Source organism: Cheilinus undulatus, linkage group 3, assembly GCF_018320785.1.
Source record: "Cheilinus undulatus linkage group 3, ASM1832078v1, whole genome shotgun sequence".
Classification (NCBI taxonomy): Eukaryota; Metazoa; Chordata; class Actinopteri; order Labriformes; family Labridae; genus Cheilinus; species Cheilinus undulatus.
In genome coordinates, this window is record NC_054867.1 from 40,052,242 (window position 1) to 40,071,756 (window position 19,515).

Below are 19,515 nucleotides of genomic sequence, written 5' to 3' on the forward strand. Positions count from 1 at the left end.
GACTGGGTTAATTGCTCAACCGATCTCACATTTTAAGGCCTTTACATTTATTTATTTTTCTTGTTTTAAATTCTACCTAGACAGGGAGATTACCTCTTTAGGATCCTTGAACGTCACACGCAGCGTTTAGGATTTCCTGAAGCAAACACAGCATGGTGTGACTGATACCATGCCTTGTACTGTGGTCACCTCAGGACCTTATTCTGGGTTGTAGTGTACATACAAATCCACACTCCTGCCAGCCTGGATGGATGATTTATACGCCTGCCATCCCATAATTACCCACTGGGAAGATGGGAGGACCTCTGTGAGATTATAGTTTGTCTTTGCAGTTAAGGAAGTAAAATCCTGAGACACTTGAAACGATTTGGCAGTAAGCTCCTTTTAGAGGATCTTTTGATGTTTTATCAAGCACTGGAACATTAATTGGAAATGTATTCCTCGTCCCTGTAATGATGGAAACAGAGAAGAAAACTGTCAGAAACATTTAGAAATAAGAAAACATTTATTTTATTTCCAAACTGTCGTCCTGGAGATGTGTTCTTAATTACTGCAGCTTTTGCTTGTTTGTAGTAAAATGTTACCTCCTGGCACCAGAGACTGATTTTTTCTTTCTGCAAAGTTTGATTTCTTTCAGAGGCATTCAAATAATCGAAAATAACCACATGAAAAGAATTGTTTCTGTGCTTTTTTGGATACACCTCGAGGACGGAGAATGAATCTGAAATGAAAAGCAATGACCTCTCGTCAGACATTGACGGGATTTTGCTGACAAGAGTCACGGTTAATCAGCAGCTTGTTGGCAGGAGAGAGAGGCGTTAGCTCTTCCTAGATATCCTCCACCTAATATCCTTTTAATTGACTTCAGAGAAAGTGTATGAAGACGTGCTGATGAAGTTACAAATTGGCTAAAGCCGCTCATACTCGGAGCCAGATCTCCTTGTTCCTTTTGGTTTTGGTTTGTTGTACTTTCTGCAGCTAGGCATAATGACGAGGGTGGAAGAGTGGAAGATTTCAATTACTCGCAGAAAGTCAAGGAGGTTGTTGAAGTTTTGAGAAATACAACACGGGCTGGTCGCTACGTGGAGATTGCGCCCATTTGGAATGTAATTAAATTGGTTTGGCTGCTTTCCAGTGCAGAAAAAATACATTCCTCTTTCTTCTCATCTGAAATGAAAATGTATAGAGTGTTTGGCTGAAAAATACCTGGAGGGAACAGTCTGCTGTTGAATATTTGTAATACAGCAAGCAGTGTGCAGTTGAAATGAGTTTTGAGATGAGTTATCCGTTGTGGTTTCCCCTTTGACATTTCAAAGGTATGCAGCTTTTGAACCATGGATTTACTGTAATCTATTTCTTTCCTATTATTGATGTGTGGTTGAGTTATAAACTGTGAATTGGCTTCTTTGCCGTTTCACTCGCCGTGCCATATCAGAAACCATGAGGCCATGGCGCACAGACGCACTCTGTAATAATGTTTTTATATACAGTCACATGTAAACCCCCAGTTGTTGCTCCTAGTCTACATATGAGACTGAGCTACACCGCTGTTTACCATATAGAGTGTGTAGATCTTACAGTGGACGCCCATGCCTCTCTGCAGGGTAACCAATTCAAACCAAGACATGAGACTGACTTTAATAATGGGTTCTAATTTAGAAATAAAGACCAAATTATTCAAACTCAGAGAGAAATATGGAAAATCAGAAATGCCTGTATAACCATTTTTGCTCTATGTTTACTCTGCATATTAGGGTTGTCGTGATAACAGACTTAAAGCATGATTTTTCATTAAGCTTGATAGTTACGTCACCCACCCTGAGATAAGCAAACGTGTATGTACTCAGTTCAATACAGTAGGCGGCAGAATGCATGTTGTTAGTTTGCAAATCTGCCAAGAAGAGGAAAGAAGAAAGAAGAAGAGGCAGCCACTTGAGTCACCATTTTTTATGCACCATGTTGGAGTCCATCTTGTTTCTATGGATGTTTTGTAATATAGTAAGACCATAGCTCCCACACACTGTCCAACTTGCAACACAGAGGGTATTTTTTTTTTTTTTTTTGCAATGTTTCCATTCTCGACCTTCATCAGGCAAACTGAAATGCTGCAAATAAATACCCCCTTTTCTGCAAGACACCAACAGCTGCCATCTACCTATTACCACTTCTCTTAGGCAGCTTAGAGGATGAAATGAGCCTGTGCTGAACAGACAAGATGATAGAAATTTACAACTTTACTCGCTGACAAGTACATAGGACTTGGGCTTGGATACAAGCAAACCACTTGTGACCTCCATATCTGTTTCAGGTATTCCAGGTACCTGTTTGCTGTGAACAAAGATAGAAGTCCTTGTTGTCTTATATTGAGTTAATTCTTGTTTCCAATTCAAAAAAAATACAAGCAAACTCCTATACTCTGTCTGACAGCAATTTCAAGCTTGTTTTTGAGGGAAGTGAATATTAGATTTTCAATTTGTAAGTGCAAAGTTGCTGGATTTGCCAGATCCGTCTTGTAAAGCTTCAGTCTGGAGCATCCGTTCCCAGTAAGATAATGACCAACCCAATCAGCGTCATTCAACGAGAAAGAGGCGGTTGCTATGAGTGGGTTTAGTTGAAGTAACAACGGTGTCTGGTGAAGATATTATTGTGGATGCAGCTATATTTCTATATCAAGCAAAGAACTGCACTGACATCATTTCTCAAAAGTAAAGATGTTTCTGCTCTTCTCCCAGGATGAGTTTGGTTGACCAGCTGGCTCCACTGATTGTGAACAAAGAAAAAAGCTGCCCGTGTAACCCGAGTTGCACAGTTTTTTCCCGGGATGGTGCATGCTTTGTCATATTTAATGACTGTGAGCAACAAGACAGTCATCCATTTGCCTCATAATTTTTATTAAAAGTTTCTGACTTTCTCAAATATCAACAGGATTTGGACAAATATATCATTCTCTTTGCCAGATGGCCAATTTGTTACAAACTGTGCAATGCTTCATTTGATCAGCTTAACACAGAATTGAAAGCAATATAAAGTGTTTGTATAGTACAATGAACATAAAGATTAATGGTTATATTATTTTATATTACTTGCACATCTTTTTAATACAAATGCAAAAAAACAATATAGTTTTTAGTGCTACAATTAAAGCTATTTATATCTCTTATTTTTTGCCAAAATATACCACTAATCAAGACAATCGTCAAGTCTTTATTTTTCATATTTGCGTTTCATGATGGTTCTCATTTTTGCAATTTCTAGATATTTGAAATTAACTTGAGGGCCACACTGAGTGAGAGGGAGGGCCGCATATGCTCCCCAGGGCCTGAACTATATTATTTCCATAAAAGCATCCTTCTTTTACCAGGTAGAGTTAACACAGTTAAAGATGCACATTCATGAGTTTCGAGGGATAAATATTTGAGGCGACTGTGGCTCAGTAGGTAGAGTTAGTTGTCCCACAATCAGAAAGTTTGGGTTTGTTCCCCAGCTCCTGCAGTCACATGTTGATGTGTCATTGGGCAAGACACGTAAGCCCAATTTGCTCCCACTGCTTAGTTGATGGCATGTTAATTAGTGTAGATGTGTTTGATGGGATAAACTAATGCTGATGCCTTCAGTGTGCTAATGTGGGTTTAAAAGCTCGAGATTATTTACCATAATTAATGTATGGGGACTGACTGTATTCATAAACTCTTCAAAATGTTTTAACATACATGATTAAAATACTGTGTTTGATGTACAAATTCACCTTGCTCTATAATAGATTAGATCTGTGATCTACAAAACAGTCTTTTAAAACACTCTGAGATCGTTTGCCTCTGTCTCCACCATAATGTTAAGGATATCATGGTAGATTGTGAAGCATTTGTGTGAGCTGAACTCCTGCTCTGTCACATGGGAAACCCTGTATTTGGACTAAGAGCAGACACATTTTTTATTTTATGAATAAAACAATATTTGTGCTGCAGGTTAAATGAGGAAAAAGAGTAAAATTGTCAAGTTCTACTTAACTAGGTGGGTTTTTTTATGTTCACCGCATTCCACGTTATTACGCAAATGATATTTTTCTCTGATTTTCCTAAATATTAATGCAAATGACAGAATATTTTTCAAGTCATCAGCCATTAGAGCATAATTCAAATGTTTTTGAAAAAACTTCATAATGACAAAAATTATTTTAAAAAAACATAAAAACCTCAAAATGTACTGTTCCACGTTATTAAGCACAACAGCTTTTTAAAACATTTTATAGGTTGTAAAGAACTGAAAATGGTCATTTGTAGAAATTGCAGCATCAGGGGGTCATATTTACTGAAATCAAAGCTATTTCAATCAAAAACATCTTAACAGGACAAGTTCCATGTTAACATAGGAGCCCTTCTTTGATATCACCTTCACTATTCTTGCATCCATTGAACTTGTGAGTTTTTTAGAGTTTCTGCTAGAATTTTTTTGCAGGATGTCAGAATATCCTCCCAGAGCTGCTGTTTTGATGTGAACTGCCTCCCACCCTCATAGATCTTTAGCTTGAGGATGCTCCAAAGGTTCTCAGTAGGGTTGAGATCAGGGGAGGATGGGGCCACACCATGAGTTTCTCTCCTTTTATGCCCATAGCAGCCAATGACACAGAGGGATTCTTTGCAGCTTGAGATGGAGCATTGTCATGCTTGAAGAAAATTTTGCTACAGAAGGCACGATTCTGTTTTTGTACCATGGAAGAAAGTCGTCAGTCAGAAACTCTACATACTTTGCCGAGGTCATTTTCACACCTTCAGGGACCCTAAAGGGGCCTATCAGCTCTCTCCTCGTGATTCCGGCCCAAACATGACTCCGCCCCCTCCTTGTTGACGTCCCGGCCTCATTGGGACATGGTGGCCATCCACCAACCATCCACTACTCCTCCATCTGGACAATCCAGGGTTGCACGGCACTCATCAGTCAACAAGACTGTTTGAAAATGAGTCATCATGTATTTCTGGGCCCACTGCAACCATTTCTGCTTGTGAGCATTGGTTAGGGGTGGCTGAATAGTAGGTTTATACACGACTGCAAGCCTCTGGAGGATCCTACACCTTGAGGTTGGTGGGACTCCAGAGGCACCAGCAGCTTCAAATACTTGTTTGCTGCTTTGTAATGGCATTTTAGCATCTGCTCTCTTAATCTGATGTATTTGTCCATCAGAAACCTTCCTCATTATGTCTTTATCTGCACAAACCCATCTGTGCTCTGAATCAGCCACAAATTTCTTCACAGTACAATGATCATGCTTAATTTTTCCTGAAATATCTCATGTTTTCATTCCTTGTCCAAGGCATTACACTATTTGACACTTTTCAGCTGCAGAGAGATCCTTTTTCTCTCCCATATTGCTGAAACCTGTGGCCTGCTTAATAATGTGGAACATGTGGAAAAGTGCATTTTGAGGTTTGTATTTTTAAAACAATAATAGTTATCATTATGAAGTTTGTTCAAAAACATTTGAATTATACTCTAACTGTTGATGACTTGAAAAATATTATGACTGTCATTTGCATTGATATTTAGAAAATCAGAGAAAAACGTCATTTGCATAATAATGTGGAACGCGGTGTAATTTGCAACAATACATTCAACCAAAGGTGTGCAGGTGGTTTTTGTGCGTGACGAAGATATTTAAATCTGCTCTATTAGCTCTTTCAAGAGAAATGGGTCAGGAACAAAATGACTAATAAGTAAAGATGGTGTGGATAAACCCTTCTGTTATCACTTCCTTCCCATTAGCCGCGTAAAGACCTACAGTAATTGACGTGAGGTTGTTTTGGCTCTCACAAAGTACAAAGTGATCTTCCTCTTCTACAGGCACCATGAACCACAATAAAGACACAAACGCTCACAGATTCTGTAACAGATTTTTAGAAATTGTACCCTTGTAGTGAACTTTTGTGGTTTCATTTCAGGGATTTTTTAAAGCAGAATAATAACAGTGATTTCTAATGACAGTGTGAAAACAGCTGAACAATAGAGTGAAATGGAGAGAAGAAAGAGGAACCAGGAGATAAAGTCAGAGCTATAAATTTTAGCTGCTAGCGTGTTGTGTTTGCTGTGGAGTATTATAAAACAAAAAAAAAGGTCCAGCTGCATGCCTCTGATCCACTGTTGCCTGATCTGCAAATGGATCGGGCTGCCCAGTCGAGCCGTTCTTACAAAATCAGCCTGGCATGGCGTTATAATAGCTTTTCCTTGTACGTGTCCTGTCAAATCGACTTAGCCTCTCCGGGTGCTATTTTAGCGTTAGTCACACAGTCGATAGAGGAAACTAGAAGTAGTGTGTCCCTGCTTGTCCCCTGAGAGCACATGGAAATATCCCTGTATGTCCGATGCTGTGACACTTCTAGAGAGCGAACTTTGAGGACAGACCGGCGGAGTGGTGCTGAGATGATGGGCTAATTATTAGCAGACTGGCGCTAGTGGCTGTTTGCAGGTTTGTGGGTCCTGCAGCTCGGTCGGTGTATGCTCAGGCTGCACGGTTGATTTTCTGTCAGGGGCTTAATCCAACATGCACATGACAAAGCCTGCTAAGTGAATCAAAAAGCTGTGTATCAGTGGAAACAAGGCTCCTCAGTCTCCTCAATGGAGCTGCGAAGATAGAGCAAATGGGCACAGATGCATGCCAATACACCTCCGGGGCATTGATTGTGTGCCATAATGCTTTCACGGGCCTTCTCTGCCTATGTCGGATGTAAACTCATATCTCAATAAGGCGCAGGATTTTTTTCCTTTATGTCGTCTACAATGCGTGTGCTTTGCCAGATACCTAGATGCGCGTGAAAGCCCAAGCTTGAGGATACGGCATGAAGCTTTAAAATGATGTACCTTTTCTGCTTGTTGCAGCTCTGAACTTGTAGAAAACAAACATCTGCAGAGAGGAAGAGGAGATGGAGAGATAGAGCGTTATCTAGAGAAAAGAGTCCTGACGAGCAATTCTGCAAACTTTAGAAGTGAAAAGAAAAGAAAGAATATGGTAGATAGTATCACACTTAGTGCAAAGATACAATCCTGTTTCCCATGCAGGCATGCATGTGCTGACAGGAGAGCAGCTCTTGCTTTCATTTGTGCTCGTGCACCTGCTCACGTTTACTCTTATTTTCACAAAGGCTGTCCGACCTCAGACATCACTCTGACCAACAAGGTAGTTTTGAGTTTCTGAACTCTCACAGCACCGTTAGTCAGTTCATATCAAGATGAGCCACTTGAGAGTTTCATAATGGTAAAGCAAGATTTATTCAAGGGTAGATTATGATGATAAAACAACCTTAGTATAACAAATTAAAGACTTATTTGTCAACATTTGGCTACTCTCCAATGTTAAAATGTGAATACTTGCACAGTATCTTTTTTAAAGAGGGAAAACCCACTTCTAAATGTTTTTTCATACATATTTGTGTATCCAGAGTATCTCTTTACTTAACATTATTAAATGAGTGATCAGTTAAGCAATGCTTAGTTTTGCCAAATCAAATATTGTTTCTTAAGTTACAGTTAAAGCAATTGTACTGCATTTGTTAGCCTTTCTTAATGGCATTTTCCATCATATGTTAGCATAAAGTTAACAAACATTTTATGTAGATTTTTTAGTCTTTTATATTTCTTCACTTTATTGGTAGGTCATACACAGTGTTGTGCAGAACTTTTTGGCATGTGGACAAAAAATTTAGGCTAGAGTAAGGTGTGCAGGGACAAGTTAGCCCTGCTGAGGGCACAGGTGAAAAAAATCCCAGTCATGCTCTGGATGTCCCTGTATTTTACCAGGGGCATGATGAAATAATCTGATGAAAATCCACACCTTTAGGGCGGGTCAAAGGGTGGATGTGACAAAATAAGCACTGTCTAGGGTATCATTTGGACAGGTAGAAGGGTTGCCATGAATCTCTGTGCATGTCCCAAGGGCCCAAAAATTGCCAGTGGTCTCTGGGTACCTTACCAAGGGGGAAAAGGCCCAGACTAAGAGATTCCATTAAAGGGGACATGTTTTACCCTTTTAAGACAAGTTTATATTGGTCTCAGAGATCCATGCCTGTGAAGTTTGTTTCAGAACAAAACACTCTTTTTCTGTGTCTGTGGCTTTAAATGTTACTGAGCTGTCTGTCTCCGCCCCTGACCACGCCCCTCTTAGGAAATGGATGTAGCTTTCCTGATCTCCCTCTTGGCTGCCAGCTGAGATCAGGAGAGGAGGGCAGAGTGTTCTTCCAATCGGGGAGGACCAGCTGAACCTGGGGGCGGGGCTAACTCCCCACATGATAACATAAAGCTGAAATCTTAGAACAGCTTGTTTTAGTACACATTTTCTGAAAGGTGGGGGGGGGTTTAAGGGAAAGCCTGAAAAAGTCCCCTTTAAGCTTGACCTTGGCTGCCAGGTGACACACATGTGGACATGTGTCAGGCTTGACTCCGCACCCCCTCCAGCCCTGAGTTATGGCACAAATGATGAATACTTAGCACCCTACATGCCTAAAACTTCTGCACATGTCTGTATATGTGCATGCCTTAACTGATAGTCGGCTGGAGCTACTAATATAAGCCAACGAATATGAGTCCTTTACATCTAGCTCTGTTCAGGGTAGGTTTAAAGGGTATGAGAGGTCTTGAAGAACTCCAGCAACGTTTAGATTTTTCCTTGTTTTGCACTAAAGAAGGTAACAGACATCTATTTGGGAAACTCCTTTCAAAAACTGCGTGCAGTTGATCAGTGCTTTTCACATCTGAAGTGAACAGCATTCTGTGTCTGTGAAAAAATGCAGTTTGAACTGAAAAGTGCCTGTAGCAGTGAAATGGAAAAAGTATGCAAAGATTTAGATATGGAGAGGTTATCCATTAACAAATTCTTGACCTCAAAGCAACACTTTAAGCTTTTCATCTGTTTCAAAAACATTTTTGCTTTTCTCTTTACTGTAAAGAGACTGGAGTCCTTCTGTGGCAGGGTCAGAAGTTTGTACATCCGCTTTGATTTGTAGTAGCTCTCATGTCTTTGGTCGAGTACTGTTTGCATTCGGAGGAGGATTCCCATTTCTTGACATCCCTTTACATTTAAATTACATTTTTCCGCAGTCGTTTGGGCTTGTTTAGTGTATTTGGCAACTACTATCTTCCCGGGCAACAAAGCAGCTCGAGGGCTAAGCAGGTCTCATGTACGACACCGAGGTGACGAATGAGCTAATTGGGGATTAACAGTTAATAACTGAACGAGGTGCGACAAGTGCTGAGCTTCTCTCTGTGCCAGAGACTTCGCCGTGCCGTTCCTTTCTTTCCCCCTGGTTGTGCTCGCTCCTCTTTCTCACCTGCCACGCTTTTGTTTCCCTCTCTGTGGATCCTCTTCCTCTCTGTCTCACTCTGCTGGGTTTCTTTTCTTTTGCTTCTCTTACCCTATTTTATTCCCCTCTCTCTCTCTTTCTCTCTCTCTCTCTCTCAGGCGGATTCTCATCAGCCTGTATTAGTTGCAGGCGCGGAGCTAAGTGGCTGTGACAACATTCTCAGATGCTCCAGCTGCCACAGATTTATTGAGTTATTAAAGTAATGTACTGTGATTAAAAATGCTAATTTTCCCTAAATTGTATGCCAGCTTACAACGTTTTTTTCCCCTCCCAGAAGCTGATTTAATTACATGGAAAATGAAACAAGGGCCAATGATTCAATCTTTGCAGCCAATTGCCTCTCCATAGAAAAATGAATTACCTCATGATACAGAAATATTGTTCAGGCTACAAAAAGTCAAACGACAGTGGGGTTCTTTTAAAAGCCTTAGCTGTTGTTTTGTAGCAGCTGTGTTCAGCACAAAGGCTCATATTTGATCTTTACATACATTATGTTGTTTATGTGTCAATCTTACCTCAGGCTGTAATCTAAAAAAGAGCCTTTGAATTGAGTGTAAAGCCCTTACAGTGCCGCTTAACTGCACCACTCAAAAGATGTAGGCTAGTTCTGGTTTTACATTTAAAGCGTGCATTTTTAAGTAAAGAGAAGAAGAAAGTTCCCCTCACCAAAATTATTATGAATTGTGTCCTCGTCTATTCAGAATAATTTCCTTTCCCCTGGGGGATTTGTTCAGAGTGCTTTCCTTGGCTCATTTTGGACGCTCATTATGCATTCATGTATTCGTTTATATAATGCACAACACTGCAGCTTCATTGGACAAATCTTAGCCGTTTCTGGACAACATTGTGTGCGAAACATGAGCAGAAACATTTCTTCTGAATTCAGTATTTTAGGTCTTTCAAACAGAGTTTCTTCTGCAACAGCCATTAACCCGTAGAGAGTGTTGAAGCCATTATGCAGCGTTTTTGGTATCTTTTTTATTATCATTTGACTGTGTTAATGCCAACAACATACTTTTTTTTTCTGGGGGGGGTGTCTGTAGAATTTTGAAATTGTAATATCAGCACCTGCAGCAGGTTGATAATGAGCTCTGTACACTTTTTGTATACACTCAGGGTGACCTAATATGCTCCATTGAAAACTGTTCAAAAAACTATGTTTGAACCCATCAATGTTAGGCTTTTTTAGGGGGTGTTAAGCCACCCTCAAATAATAATTACTGTAAACATAGTAACTAAATCGATTAAGCAATGCACCAATTATTATGTCACTTTCTGTCCAATGTTCGAAGAGCCTAACACACACAGCTCACATGTTGAGATAACGTAATATCTAGTGAAACTTTTCCAGATGTGGGTGTTTTATTCTTGTCTGTGACACACATTAAACCAAAGCTACAAAATGAGGCAGGACAAAACGATGTGTCCAGAGAGCTGCAGGGCTGGTTTTAGTCATTTTGAGGCCCAGGGCAAAGACCAATATGAACACCCTCCCCATTTAGATATAAGCATTAATAATGAGTGGGTAAAATAGAAAGCATCCCTTTTAGGTTGTTGGAGCCACAGAACTACAGTAAATGTCCAAATGTGAGATATAAATACCCAAATAGCCAACCATAATTCATCAACTCTTTTAAAATCATTTCATAGAGCAAACTTGGCACATTCTAATATCTGAATAAGTCTTTAGGCCAGGTGGAACTTCTATGTATAAAAAAATATTCTAATTATCAGTGACATGTCCTTTCTTCTGACACTACAGACATTTTTATGTTGCCTGTTCCACCCCTTTTCACCACACAATAATCCACCAATTCACGCTTTCATTTTATTTCAACAATAGATCGATTGATCTACCTTACATCCCGGTTTTGGATTGTAGCTGTCGCTAAAGTTTTTTTTTAAGACGATGTGGCTCCTGGGTAGAGTAAGGTTGACTACCACTGGTACAGACTGTCCTCAGACAAGAACTCACCCCAACATGGACTTTTAAGTACCAACTCACCTCACTTAGACTGTTGTTAAAAAAGACCTGTAGAAAGCTTAGGAAAGGATAGGCAGAGGGTCTTTTAAAAAAGGCGGGGAAAGAAAGTGAGCCGGATAATAGGTCCTGATAAGTGCTCTACAACACATAACAAATCAATTAATAAAGTCTTTTAATGTGTGAAAAGCAAAAACAAACAAACAAACAAACAAAAAAACCCTTTGGGGCTAAGCCCCCCATCTTTCAGTCCTAGTGACATCCCTGTTTGCTTCCCAAACCACTGCAGTAAAAAAAACACAAATTTTATGATATTAGGCTTGAATTCTGCAGTTTTTGCTTCAGATTTACAGTTTTTCTTGTTTGTCACAAAATTTCTGTCTTTTTTCAATATTTGGCATGAATGGAAATTGAATGTTTTTTTTCCCTGCAGGGGAAGTATTGTAACAACTTCTTAAAATAAAAAGCATACAACTCAAAGTTGCTCTCATCATCAGTGTTATCAGTGCTGTGATAGTCTCCTTCAATAAAATCCTATTTAAATGTAGTATAATAGAAATATTTAAATTTTTGTGTTTTTGCCATTACAAACTTCAGACTCTTGCACTGAAACTACCATTTAAAGGATTAAACTCCCCCAAAATTATTATTATTTGATATTTATGATCAGGTCTAATCTTGATTAAAAACTTAATGCTAAAAAGTGAACATTTTTTGAAAAAATGTAGTTTTTTTTATTGCTGTTGAAGCATAGCATCCATTTTTGGCCTTTTACACTTGAGTATAACAGTTTATTTAAATCTTAAAATAAAAAAATGCATAAAAATAGTAAAAGCAGTATATATTATTTTCCTTTTTTGTGTTTTCTACATCAGAGCTCTTGTACCTAGGCATTTGAAGGGTTAAATCCCGCAAATTTAACTAATGTTTGATATGTATGATCAGGTCTGATCATGGCAAAAAATTAATGTAAAAGAAGTTGAAAAAAATGTATGTATACTATTTTTATTGTTATTTATGTATGTATTTATTTAACATCCTCTGAAGGTCATACATCACGGGAATGAATCAGCATCTGAAAAAGTCATTTTTATTTGAATAATAAGATAGACTCGATCTTTGCCAGGTATTTGTGCTGAGCAGCAGACACCAACATGCCCCTACAAGATGACCACAACAGCTTTTCATATTGTTTGGATCCCCTCCAGATTTTTTCAGATCCTAGCATCACTTTACAGCCTTCAGCCCTTCAGTAAATCCTCTACCTGAGGGTGTGAAATACCCACGTCTCTTTCTCTCTGTAAAGGATTGACTCGTATGTTCGGTGCAGCGGGAGTGAGAGGATCCGGTCTTCCAGATGTCCTAGACATAACAGAGGCTTGTCAAGCTCAGAGGCCGGCCTCTAAATGGGTCACTCTCCTTGATATCACACAGCTCGTCCACAATGACCCCCTTGTTCTCCTGATATTACAGCGCACCAGGTGGCTCTCTGTGGAAGTCGCAGCCAGACAAATATGGAGGGTTTGTGAGAAGGTAGAGCAAACAGATGAACATGCAATTGTTTGTTTAAGGTATGGAAAGGGAGGGTTTAATACACAATACAGCCAAATTCAGCAAACAATAACCTCTAGGAAAATATTAAAATAGAGCTTTAGTTTTCCCAGTACAGTGTCCGTTTTCTCCATGATACTACTGATAATTCCAGGGTTTGATTTTTGTTTTATACTGTGCATTGTGGCTGTTTTCTTTTCTGTATTCTGAGTTGGAATTAGTTAATTGATAATTTTACTTTGTTTAACCCTTAATCCATTGACAAACATATTGATTTCAATAGCACCAAATCATTTAATTCTGTTAACAAGCACCAGCCCAACATCCGTGTTTAGCATTGTTTGTGTGCCGCAGCGGTGCTCCAATAGTACTGTCTTCATGTAGGTCAAGCAGCCTTTCACAATAAAAGTGCCCTGGGCAGAGATGGGCTCGTTATTCAATAAGCTCTCTAAAGTACAGTAGACAGTATGCTGTTACTCAGGTTTTCAATCCATCTTATCATGTAAGAGCAGGGTTTGGATCTTCTTGCTGCTCTGGTAAACAAATAAACTCTCAGTAAAACTTCATCAGTAGTTGAATGAAATGGAAATGACATTGACCAAATCCACATGAACTGGAAAATGATGGTTTCTAGTTATTGATTTTAAACTAAGCATCCATGTGAAAAACTGATGTAAATAAAGTTACACTGATAATTAATGACTAGCAGATTAACAAACATGTGCCCAACTTTGTTTACATGTAAGCCAAGAATGCTGAGTTATTCACAGTTTGATCATTAAGTAACAGAAAGAGCGAAGTTCTGAATCAAACATGTAAATGTTAACCCCCTTTCCAACCCCTCAACCCTTATGAGCCTTCCAGGGCCAGCTGCTTTGAAGCATCCCAACAGCATGATGCTGCCACCACTGTGCTTCACAGTGGGGATGGTGTGTTTGAGGTGACTTGCAGTGTTCAATGTCTGCCAGAAGTACTGTCTTGTCTGATGGCCGGAAAGCACCATTTTGGTCTCATCAGACCAAACTTTCTCCCACTTGACCACGGAGTCTCCCACATGCCCTCTGGTGAGTTTTGGTTGAGATTTAATGAGTTTTCTTTTACAGTGGCTTTCTCTTTGCCACTCCCCTCCCATTAAACTTTGACTGATGAACCCGAGCAACAGTTGTTGTCTGCAGAGTCTCTCCTATCTCAGCTGATGAAGCTTGTAGCTCCTTCAGAGTAGCCATAGGTGTCTTGGTGGCCTCTCTTGCGAGTCTCCTTGCACTGTCACTCAATTTGTGAGGATGGCCTGATGTAGGCAGATTTACACATGTGCCATATTCCTTCCATTCAAACTTAAAGGTGCAGTGTGTAAAATAGAGACATCAAACGGTCAGATCCTGGACTGCCATGCTCACTTCAGGTGCTAACCATGGAACCAGTGGAATTTTAAAAAAAGGTTTATGTTATTTGCTCTCTTTTGTGGTACTGTAGAAGTGACAAACTTCTTAGTTAATAAAAATAAAACAGCTTCATATATTCAGGGTATTAAACACTGATTTAGTATGTTATGTTTCATTTTTACAAGGTTTGTTCTTATAATTTTTAGTAACTTTTTCTCTGAAGTGTTCTTTTGACTCCATGGAGTAATGGTAGCCAGGAATAATTAACCAGTGACTGGATCTTCCATTTTTAGAGGTGATTACTTTTTATAGGTATATCAGCACAGACATTCATTTAGAAAACAGCACAAAATTACAGTGAATTAATACTTTTTCTGAGAAAGCTTAAAAATAGACAATCATTATGTGCCCCCTATGTGCTATGTATACACTATCACAGTATTATACTGGGCATCCCATGTTTTTCTTGTATCATGCAGGTCCTGGTGTAATCCTATTGGACTTCAAACCACAATTCTGATTCTCTGATAAAGTCAAGATAAATTTGTCTGATCAGTTCTTCATCTCATCTAGTGCAGTGAATGCATGCCTGTATGTAACATGCTATACAAGGAGCTGTGCACAGAGGAGTAGGAGGGTAGTAGCAAAGTAAAAAAGAGAGAGTGAGGGGGAGAGGGGGTGGGTAGGAGGATGGCAGTTCAGTGATTTCTGATTTATGGTTTGATTACAGTCTTTCCATCCTGCTGAAGACCGGCTGTATTTGCCTGCATCACGTGAACTTTTTCTCACATGGCAAGCTCCGGCTCGTTCTGCTCCTCATCAAATGAAACAGGCATTTACACACACATGCACGCATGCACAAAATACACACTGATTGAGAGATAAAATGGAGAATGGCTCTTTTAGTCAGCTGAGCAGTCTGCCCCTCCAGCAGCTTGGCAACCATTCAATACCATTTACCTCTGACTGCGAAATAATATTGATATTCATAAATGTAGTCACTAAAAGGGACAAAAAAAATAAGCCGTACAATAGAAAGAGTGATTCGAGCGCAGGTGTCCACCGTCTCTGGTTCATGATATTCCACTCATCTGAATGAATATCAGCTCGTTTATTAGTGCAAAAAATGAACACGAGGCCAAACCCTCAGCGCTTTGCAGGAAAAGGAGCCTTGATAATGTAGACAAAAGACTATTTTCTTCACCTGAATCTGGCTGGATGTTCTCTGCATTCCTGTAATAGTCTTGGAGTGATCAGACCTCAGAAAGAAAGAAACACAGTAGCAGAGTGTACTCCCTTTATGTGCCATTAGTGTTTTTAACCAGCATCGATCCAGCTGCATTTAAAGCATGCTGGTGTATGAATAGGATGAAAGCTGCACTGTAAGAGCCAGTCACTGATATCATGTCTCCCCAGACATTCATTAAAGTGCCATTCATTCTCCTTCTCAGGCCTCCTCAGGCCTCTTACTTTAAATTTTCTCTAACTGCACATTCTGTACCGCCGTACAAGTGAAGTAGTGCATTCAGATTCACCTTGTCGCTCAAACTGGTTATAAAAGGCTTCAGTAAAGTGGAGGGACCAGGAGGAAATCAGGGTTTTGATTTGTAGATGTGACAGGATGGTACCAGCTTTGAAAATACCTGTCAGCAATGAAAGGCTGAGAGCTTATCAAGACTGGACTCAGGGGAATCAGAAGACTAGAAATATGCTTAAAGCTGTGTTGTGTAATATCTAAACTAGAGTCTGCTTGCTATCATGACAGCTGCTAAGTTGGTTAATAATGAAATGACAAAAAGAGGAGTAATTAATAGTCTGTACAGCTGTATTTTCCAGAGGGTGTAATTTTGGTCGAACCCACACTGTTAGCATCAGTTTCATTGTTTTTAGCATTAAGTCGCCTAAATATAGTTTGCAATGTAGCGTAAAGCAAAACAAAAAGTTAAACAAACAAGGGGCTTGTTATCCAACTCAACAAAGCATCATCTTATTTGAGCAATTTCTGTATTGCATTGTGACTTGCTAAGTTTCCTGATAAAATAAATTTCATCAATGACTGAAGTGCAACAGACTTTAAAAGTTTACAGCAAAGTAAAAGTTCTACCTGTGATTGATCGATAGCAACTTCTAATTGGTCTGTAGACTGAAAATGTCTCTTGCAAACAGATTATTAGACAGAGAAACAGGACAGGATGGGTGTCCATTACTTAATTTTTATACTGTCAACACTGAAGCACAGAGACATCATTTGCTTGTGAGGGCAACAGTTGACCTTTTGCAGGGATTTGTCACAAAAGCGTTTAAGCTTTTAATGAATTTTCCACTGAATTTGTCTGAACCAAAATTCTAAAAGGGAATAATTAATGTAAATTAATGCTAGTAATACTAACCTTACTTCCTTCCACTTTCCAATCCAGGTAAAAAGTAGTCCTTAATATTGAATATGCTACTGATGTAGCAGTAACTAGAAAAACACTCAGAGAGCGCAGACCTCCGCCAAGGCAGCTCAGTCCCCCATGCTGTGATTTACTCCTAAAAAAAAAAAATCCTGGATCCAGACGATGATCCGGATCATATGGAGAATGGCGCTGATGGACTTAAGGAGGGGCAGGGGCGGTAGTCTCATGATGCCCTGTAAGTGGACAAAATTTGATAGTGTGCCCTCTTTGGTGCCTTGTAAGTGGACAAAATTTGACAAAGTGCCCTCCTTTTTGCCCTGTAAGTGGACAAAATTTGACAAAGTGCCCTCCTTTTTGCCCTGTAAGTGGACAAAATCTAACAAAGTGCCCTCTTTTGTGTCATGTAGTGCCTTCCTCCTCTGTTTTCCAGAGGTGTAGTTTCTTTAGTTCCATTGTGAAAAATATCTTAATCTTAACAAGGGTTATTTTAGAGTTTCATTACAAATGTATCAACTTTTGGGTGCTACTGCCCCACTATAAACAGCAGGTGCCCTTTGATTATTTTTGCCCCTGCCCTTCAGACATCCAGAGTCCACCACTGGAGAATTTAGTCTTTTATGAAAATCTTCAGCTAATATAGTGGTTCACATTTAAAACACAAAGCCAAGGCATAAAAAACTGAGAATGTTAAAGCAAAGACTCATCAAAACAGTCATTGTATAGAGTCTACTTTATACTGATCAGGGGGATTGTTGCAGAGGGATTTTTTGACTATTCAGTATTGTATTGCAGGATTGACATTGCAATTGCACGTCTCATATCTATCTATCTATCTATCTATCTATCTATCTATCTATCTATCTATCTATCTATCTATCTAGCTATCTGCATACATGCATACATACATGCATACATAGGTATTTCATTCAGAATCTGAAACACTTAACTGTTAATGGTTTTCCAGATGGACTATAATACTCTACAGTCATGCAGCCTGGCAGCTCAGCACAAAGTGGACCCGATTGTTTCTGGCAGTTCTCTGAGAGATCTCAAATTAACACCCAGCAAAAGCTTATGTTTTAAAAAAAAACAAAAAACCTGTGAACACTTAAAAAAGGCCAACCAAAGTGGCAGGTGAGCTCGCAGCAGCTCCGGCATCAGCAGGTACATTTGAATATGAACGGCCTCGACTGAAAGGTTATGACCCATAAAGAGGGAGAACGATTTGAGCGAATCGTGCAGCGGGGAGAAATGTCAGAGTGAGAATGGCAGGAAATATGTTAGTGACAAGGAAAAAGCTGCCCCTGGTATTCTAGAGCCCTGATGAGTAAAAATAGGGCATTGGGCAAGAAGGCAGGAAACCAGCAGAGCGAGGCCTCTAGTAGGAATTTCTTCTGGGGAGGAGAGATAAGGGACTTAACTCCCTCCTGTCTGGGCTGGACGACTTTAACATGCGACATGTGATCGCTGATCTCTTATGTAGAGATGGACAGAGGAAGAGATTGAAGAACTGCATAAATGATTTGAGCACTGACTGATGTGAGTGTGCAGTGCAGTGTCTTTATGTGAGTGTGAGACTTCTGTGTGCTTTTGATGACTTGTCAGTTATCCAGCATCGACAGAACTTTTTAATTAGGTCAAGATTTGGGATGTAAGCCAAAAATCACATGCATTTAAGGACAAACTGCAAAGACTTCTTTTTCATTTATTTCAATAATTGATCGTTTAACCTATATCTCTATAATAGCTCTGTGATTTTTTTTATGTACATTTTACTGTACTTTGGTACAAATTAGATGCACACTATCCTAATGCTAATGATAGTATCTGAAAGCAGATGGCCTGGACGATTATCAGGACCTATATTAGACTGATTATTTGTGTGCATTTTAATGTACAGATAGCCAATAAAATGAATTCATCAGTTCAGTAGTGCACTACTTTAGCCACGCCGTGTCCCTTCTTTTCTGTCCCTCTTTTCACTTTCTCAGTTTGAATCAATCTAAAGAAGCTTTTACCATCTATAACATAAGTGATGAAAACATGAATACTAATTGAAGTCACTGAGCTCTACAGAACGACCCATTTTGTATCACTAATGTTTGCAAATGTAGACTGCATGGCTAGATGCTTGATTTTATACACCTGTTCTGATCGAAACATCTAAATTCAATGGTTAACAGGTTTGGCCAACTACTTTTGTCCATAGAGTGTATGTTGAACTATAAAAACATGACCAACTCTACCACTCTGTATATTTGGTATTTAGATTATGCTTTATATGTGGTACAGATGAGATGCACACTATCCCTATCCTTAGTCATAAGTTTCTGGTTCAAAGCCTGGTGCTGGTTTTGTTTGGGGCTAATTCAGGTGTATGCATTTAAGAGTAACCCCCCGCTGCATTATCAAGTCATGCTAGACCGTTTATGGAAGGAACAAGGAACTAATCTTAGTGGGGTTTACAGTTGGGTTGGAATGTTTACATGTATTTTAAAAGCCCAGTTTTTGTTGGACCTACATAATTCACCTTTTTTAAACATCGTATAATTGTACCGTTGTTCTCTCCCTTTCTCCCACAGACTCACACAGGCACACACATGTTGAGGTAATGGCTAAGGAGTGGAAAGTACCGTGTGAGAGTCTGAGGTTACTCAGGTTAAAGAGTGGAAGTTGGACAATAAACAGTGGCCTTATCAGACTCCAGGCAGAGCTTCCAACCTGATAGCCCAACATATCACTGCGACTATTAGAAACAAATATGACCTCTACCACTTTCCTCTGCCCACTCACTCCCATGAATAAGCATTTTGAGTAAAAAAAAGCGTCTCAATGTCAAGTTTGTGTTCCCCTTCACT

General features: G+C 39.5%; 1 protein-coding gene across 6 annotated transcripts in view; it reads left to right on the forward strand.

Moving 5' to 3' along the window:
- tox2 (TOX high mobility group box family member 2) overlaps nt 1-19,515 on the forward strand; it is a 235,417-nt gene that overhangs the window by 59,014 nt on the left and 156,888 nt on the right. The window contains exon 1 of one of the 6 annotated variants that reach the window (XM_041783961.1): nt 13,856-13,940. The exons of the other annotated variants lie outside the window; for them this stretch is intronic. The gene's annotated coding sequence lies outside the window, so the exon portion shown is untranslated. Of the gene's footprint in view, nt 1-13,855; nt 13,941-19,515 lie in introns of those variants that run through there. 6 annotated transcript variants of the gene reach the window in all.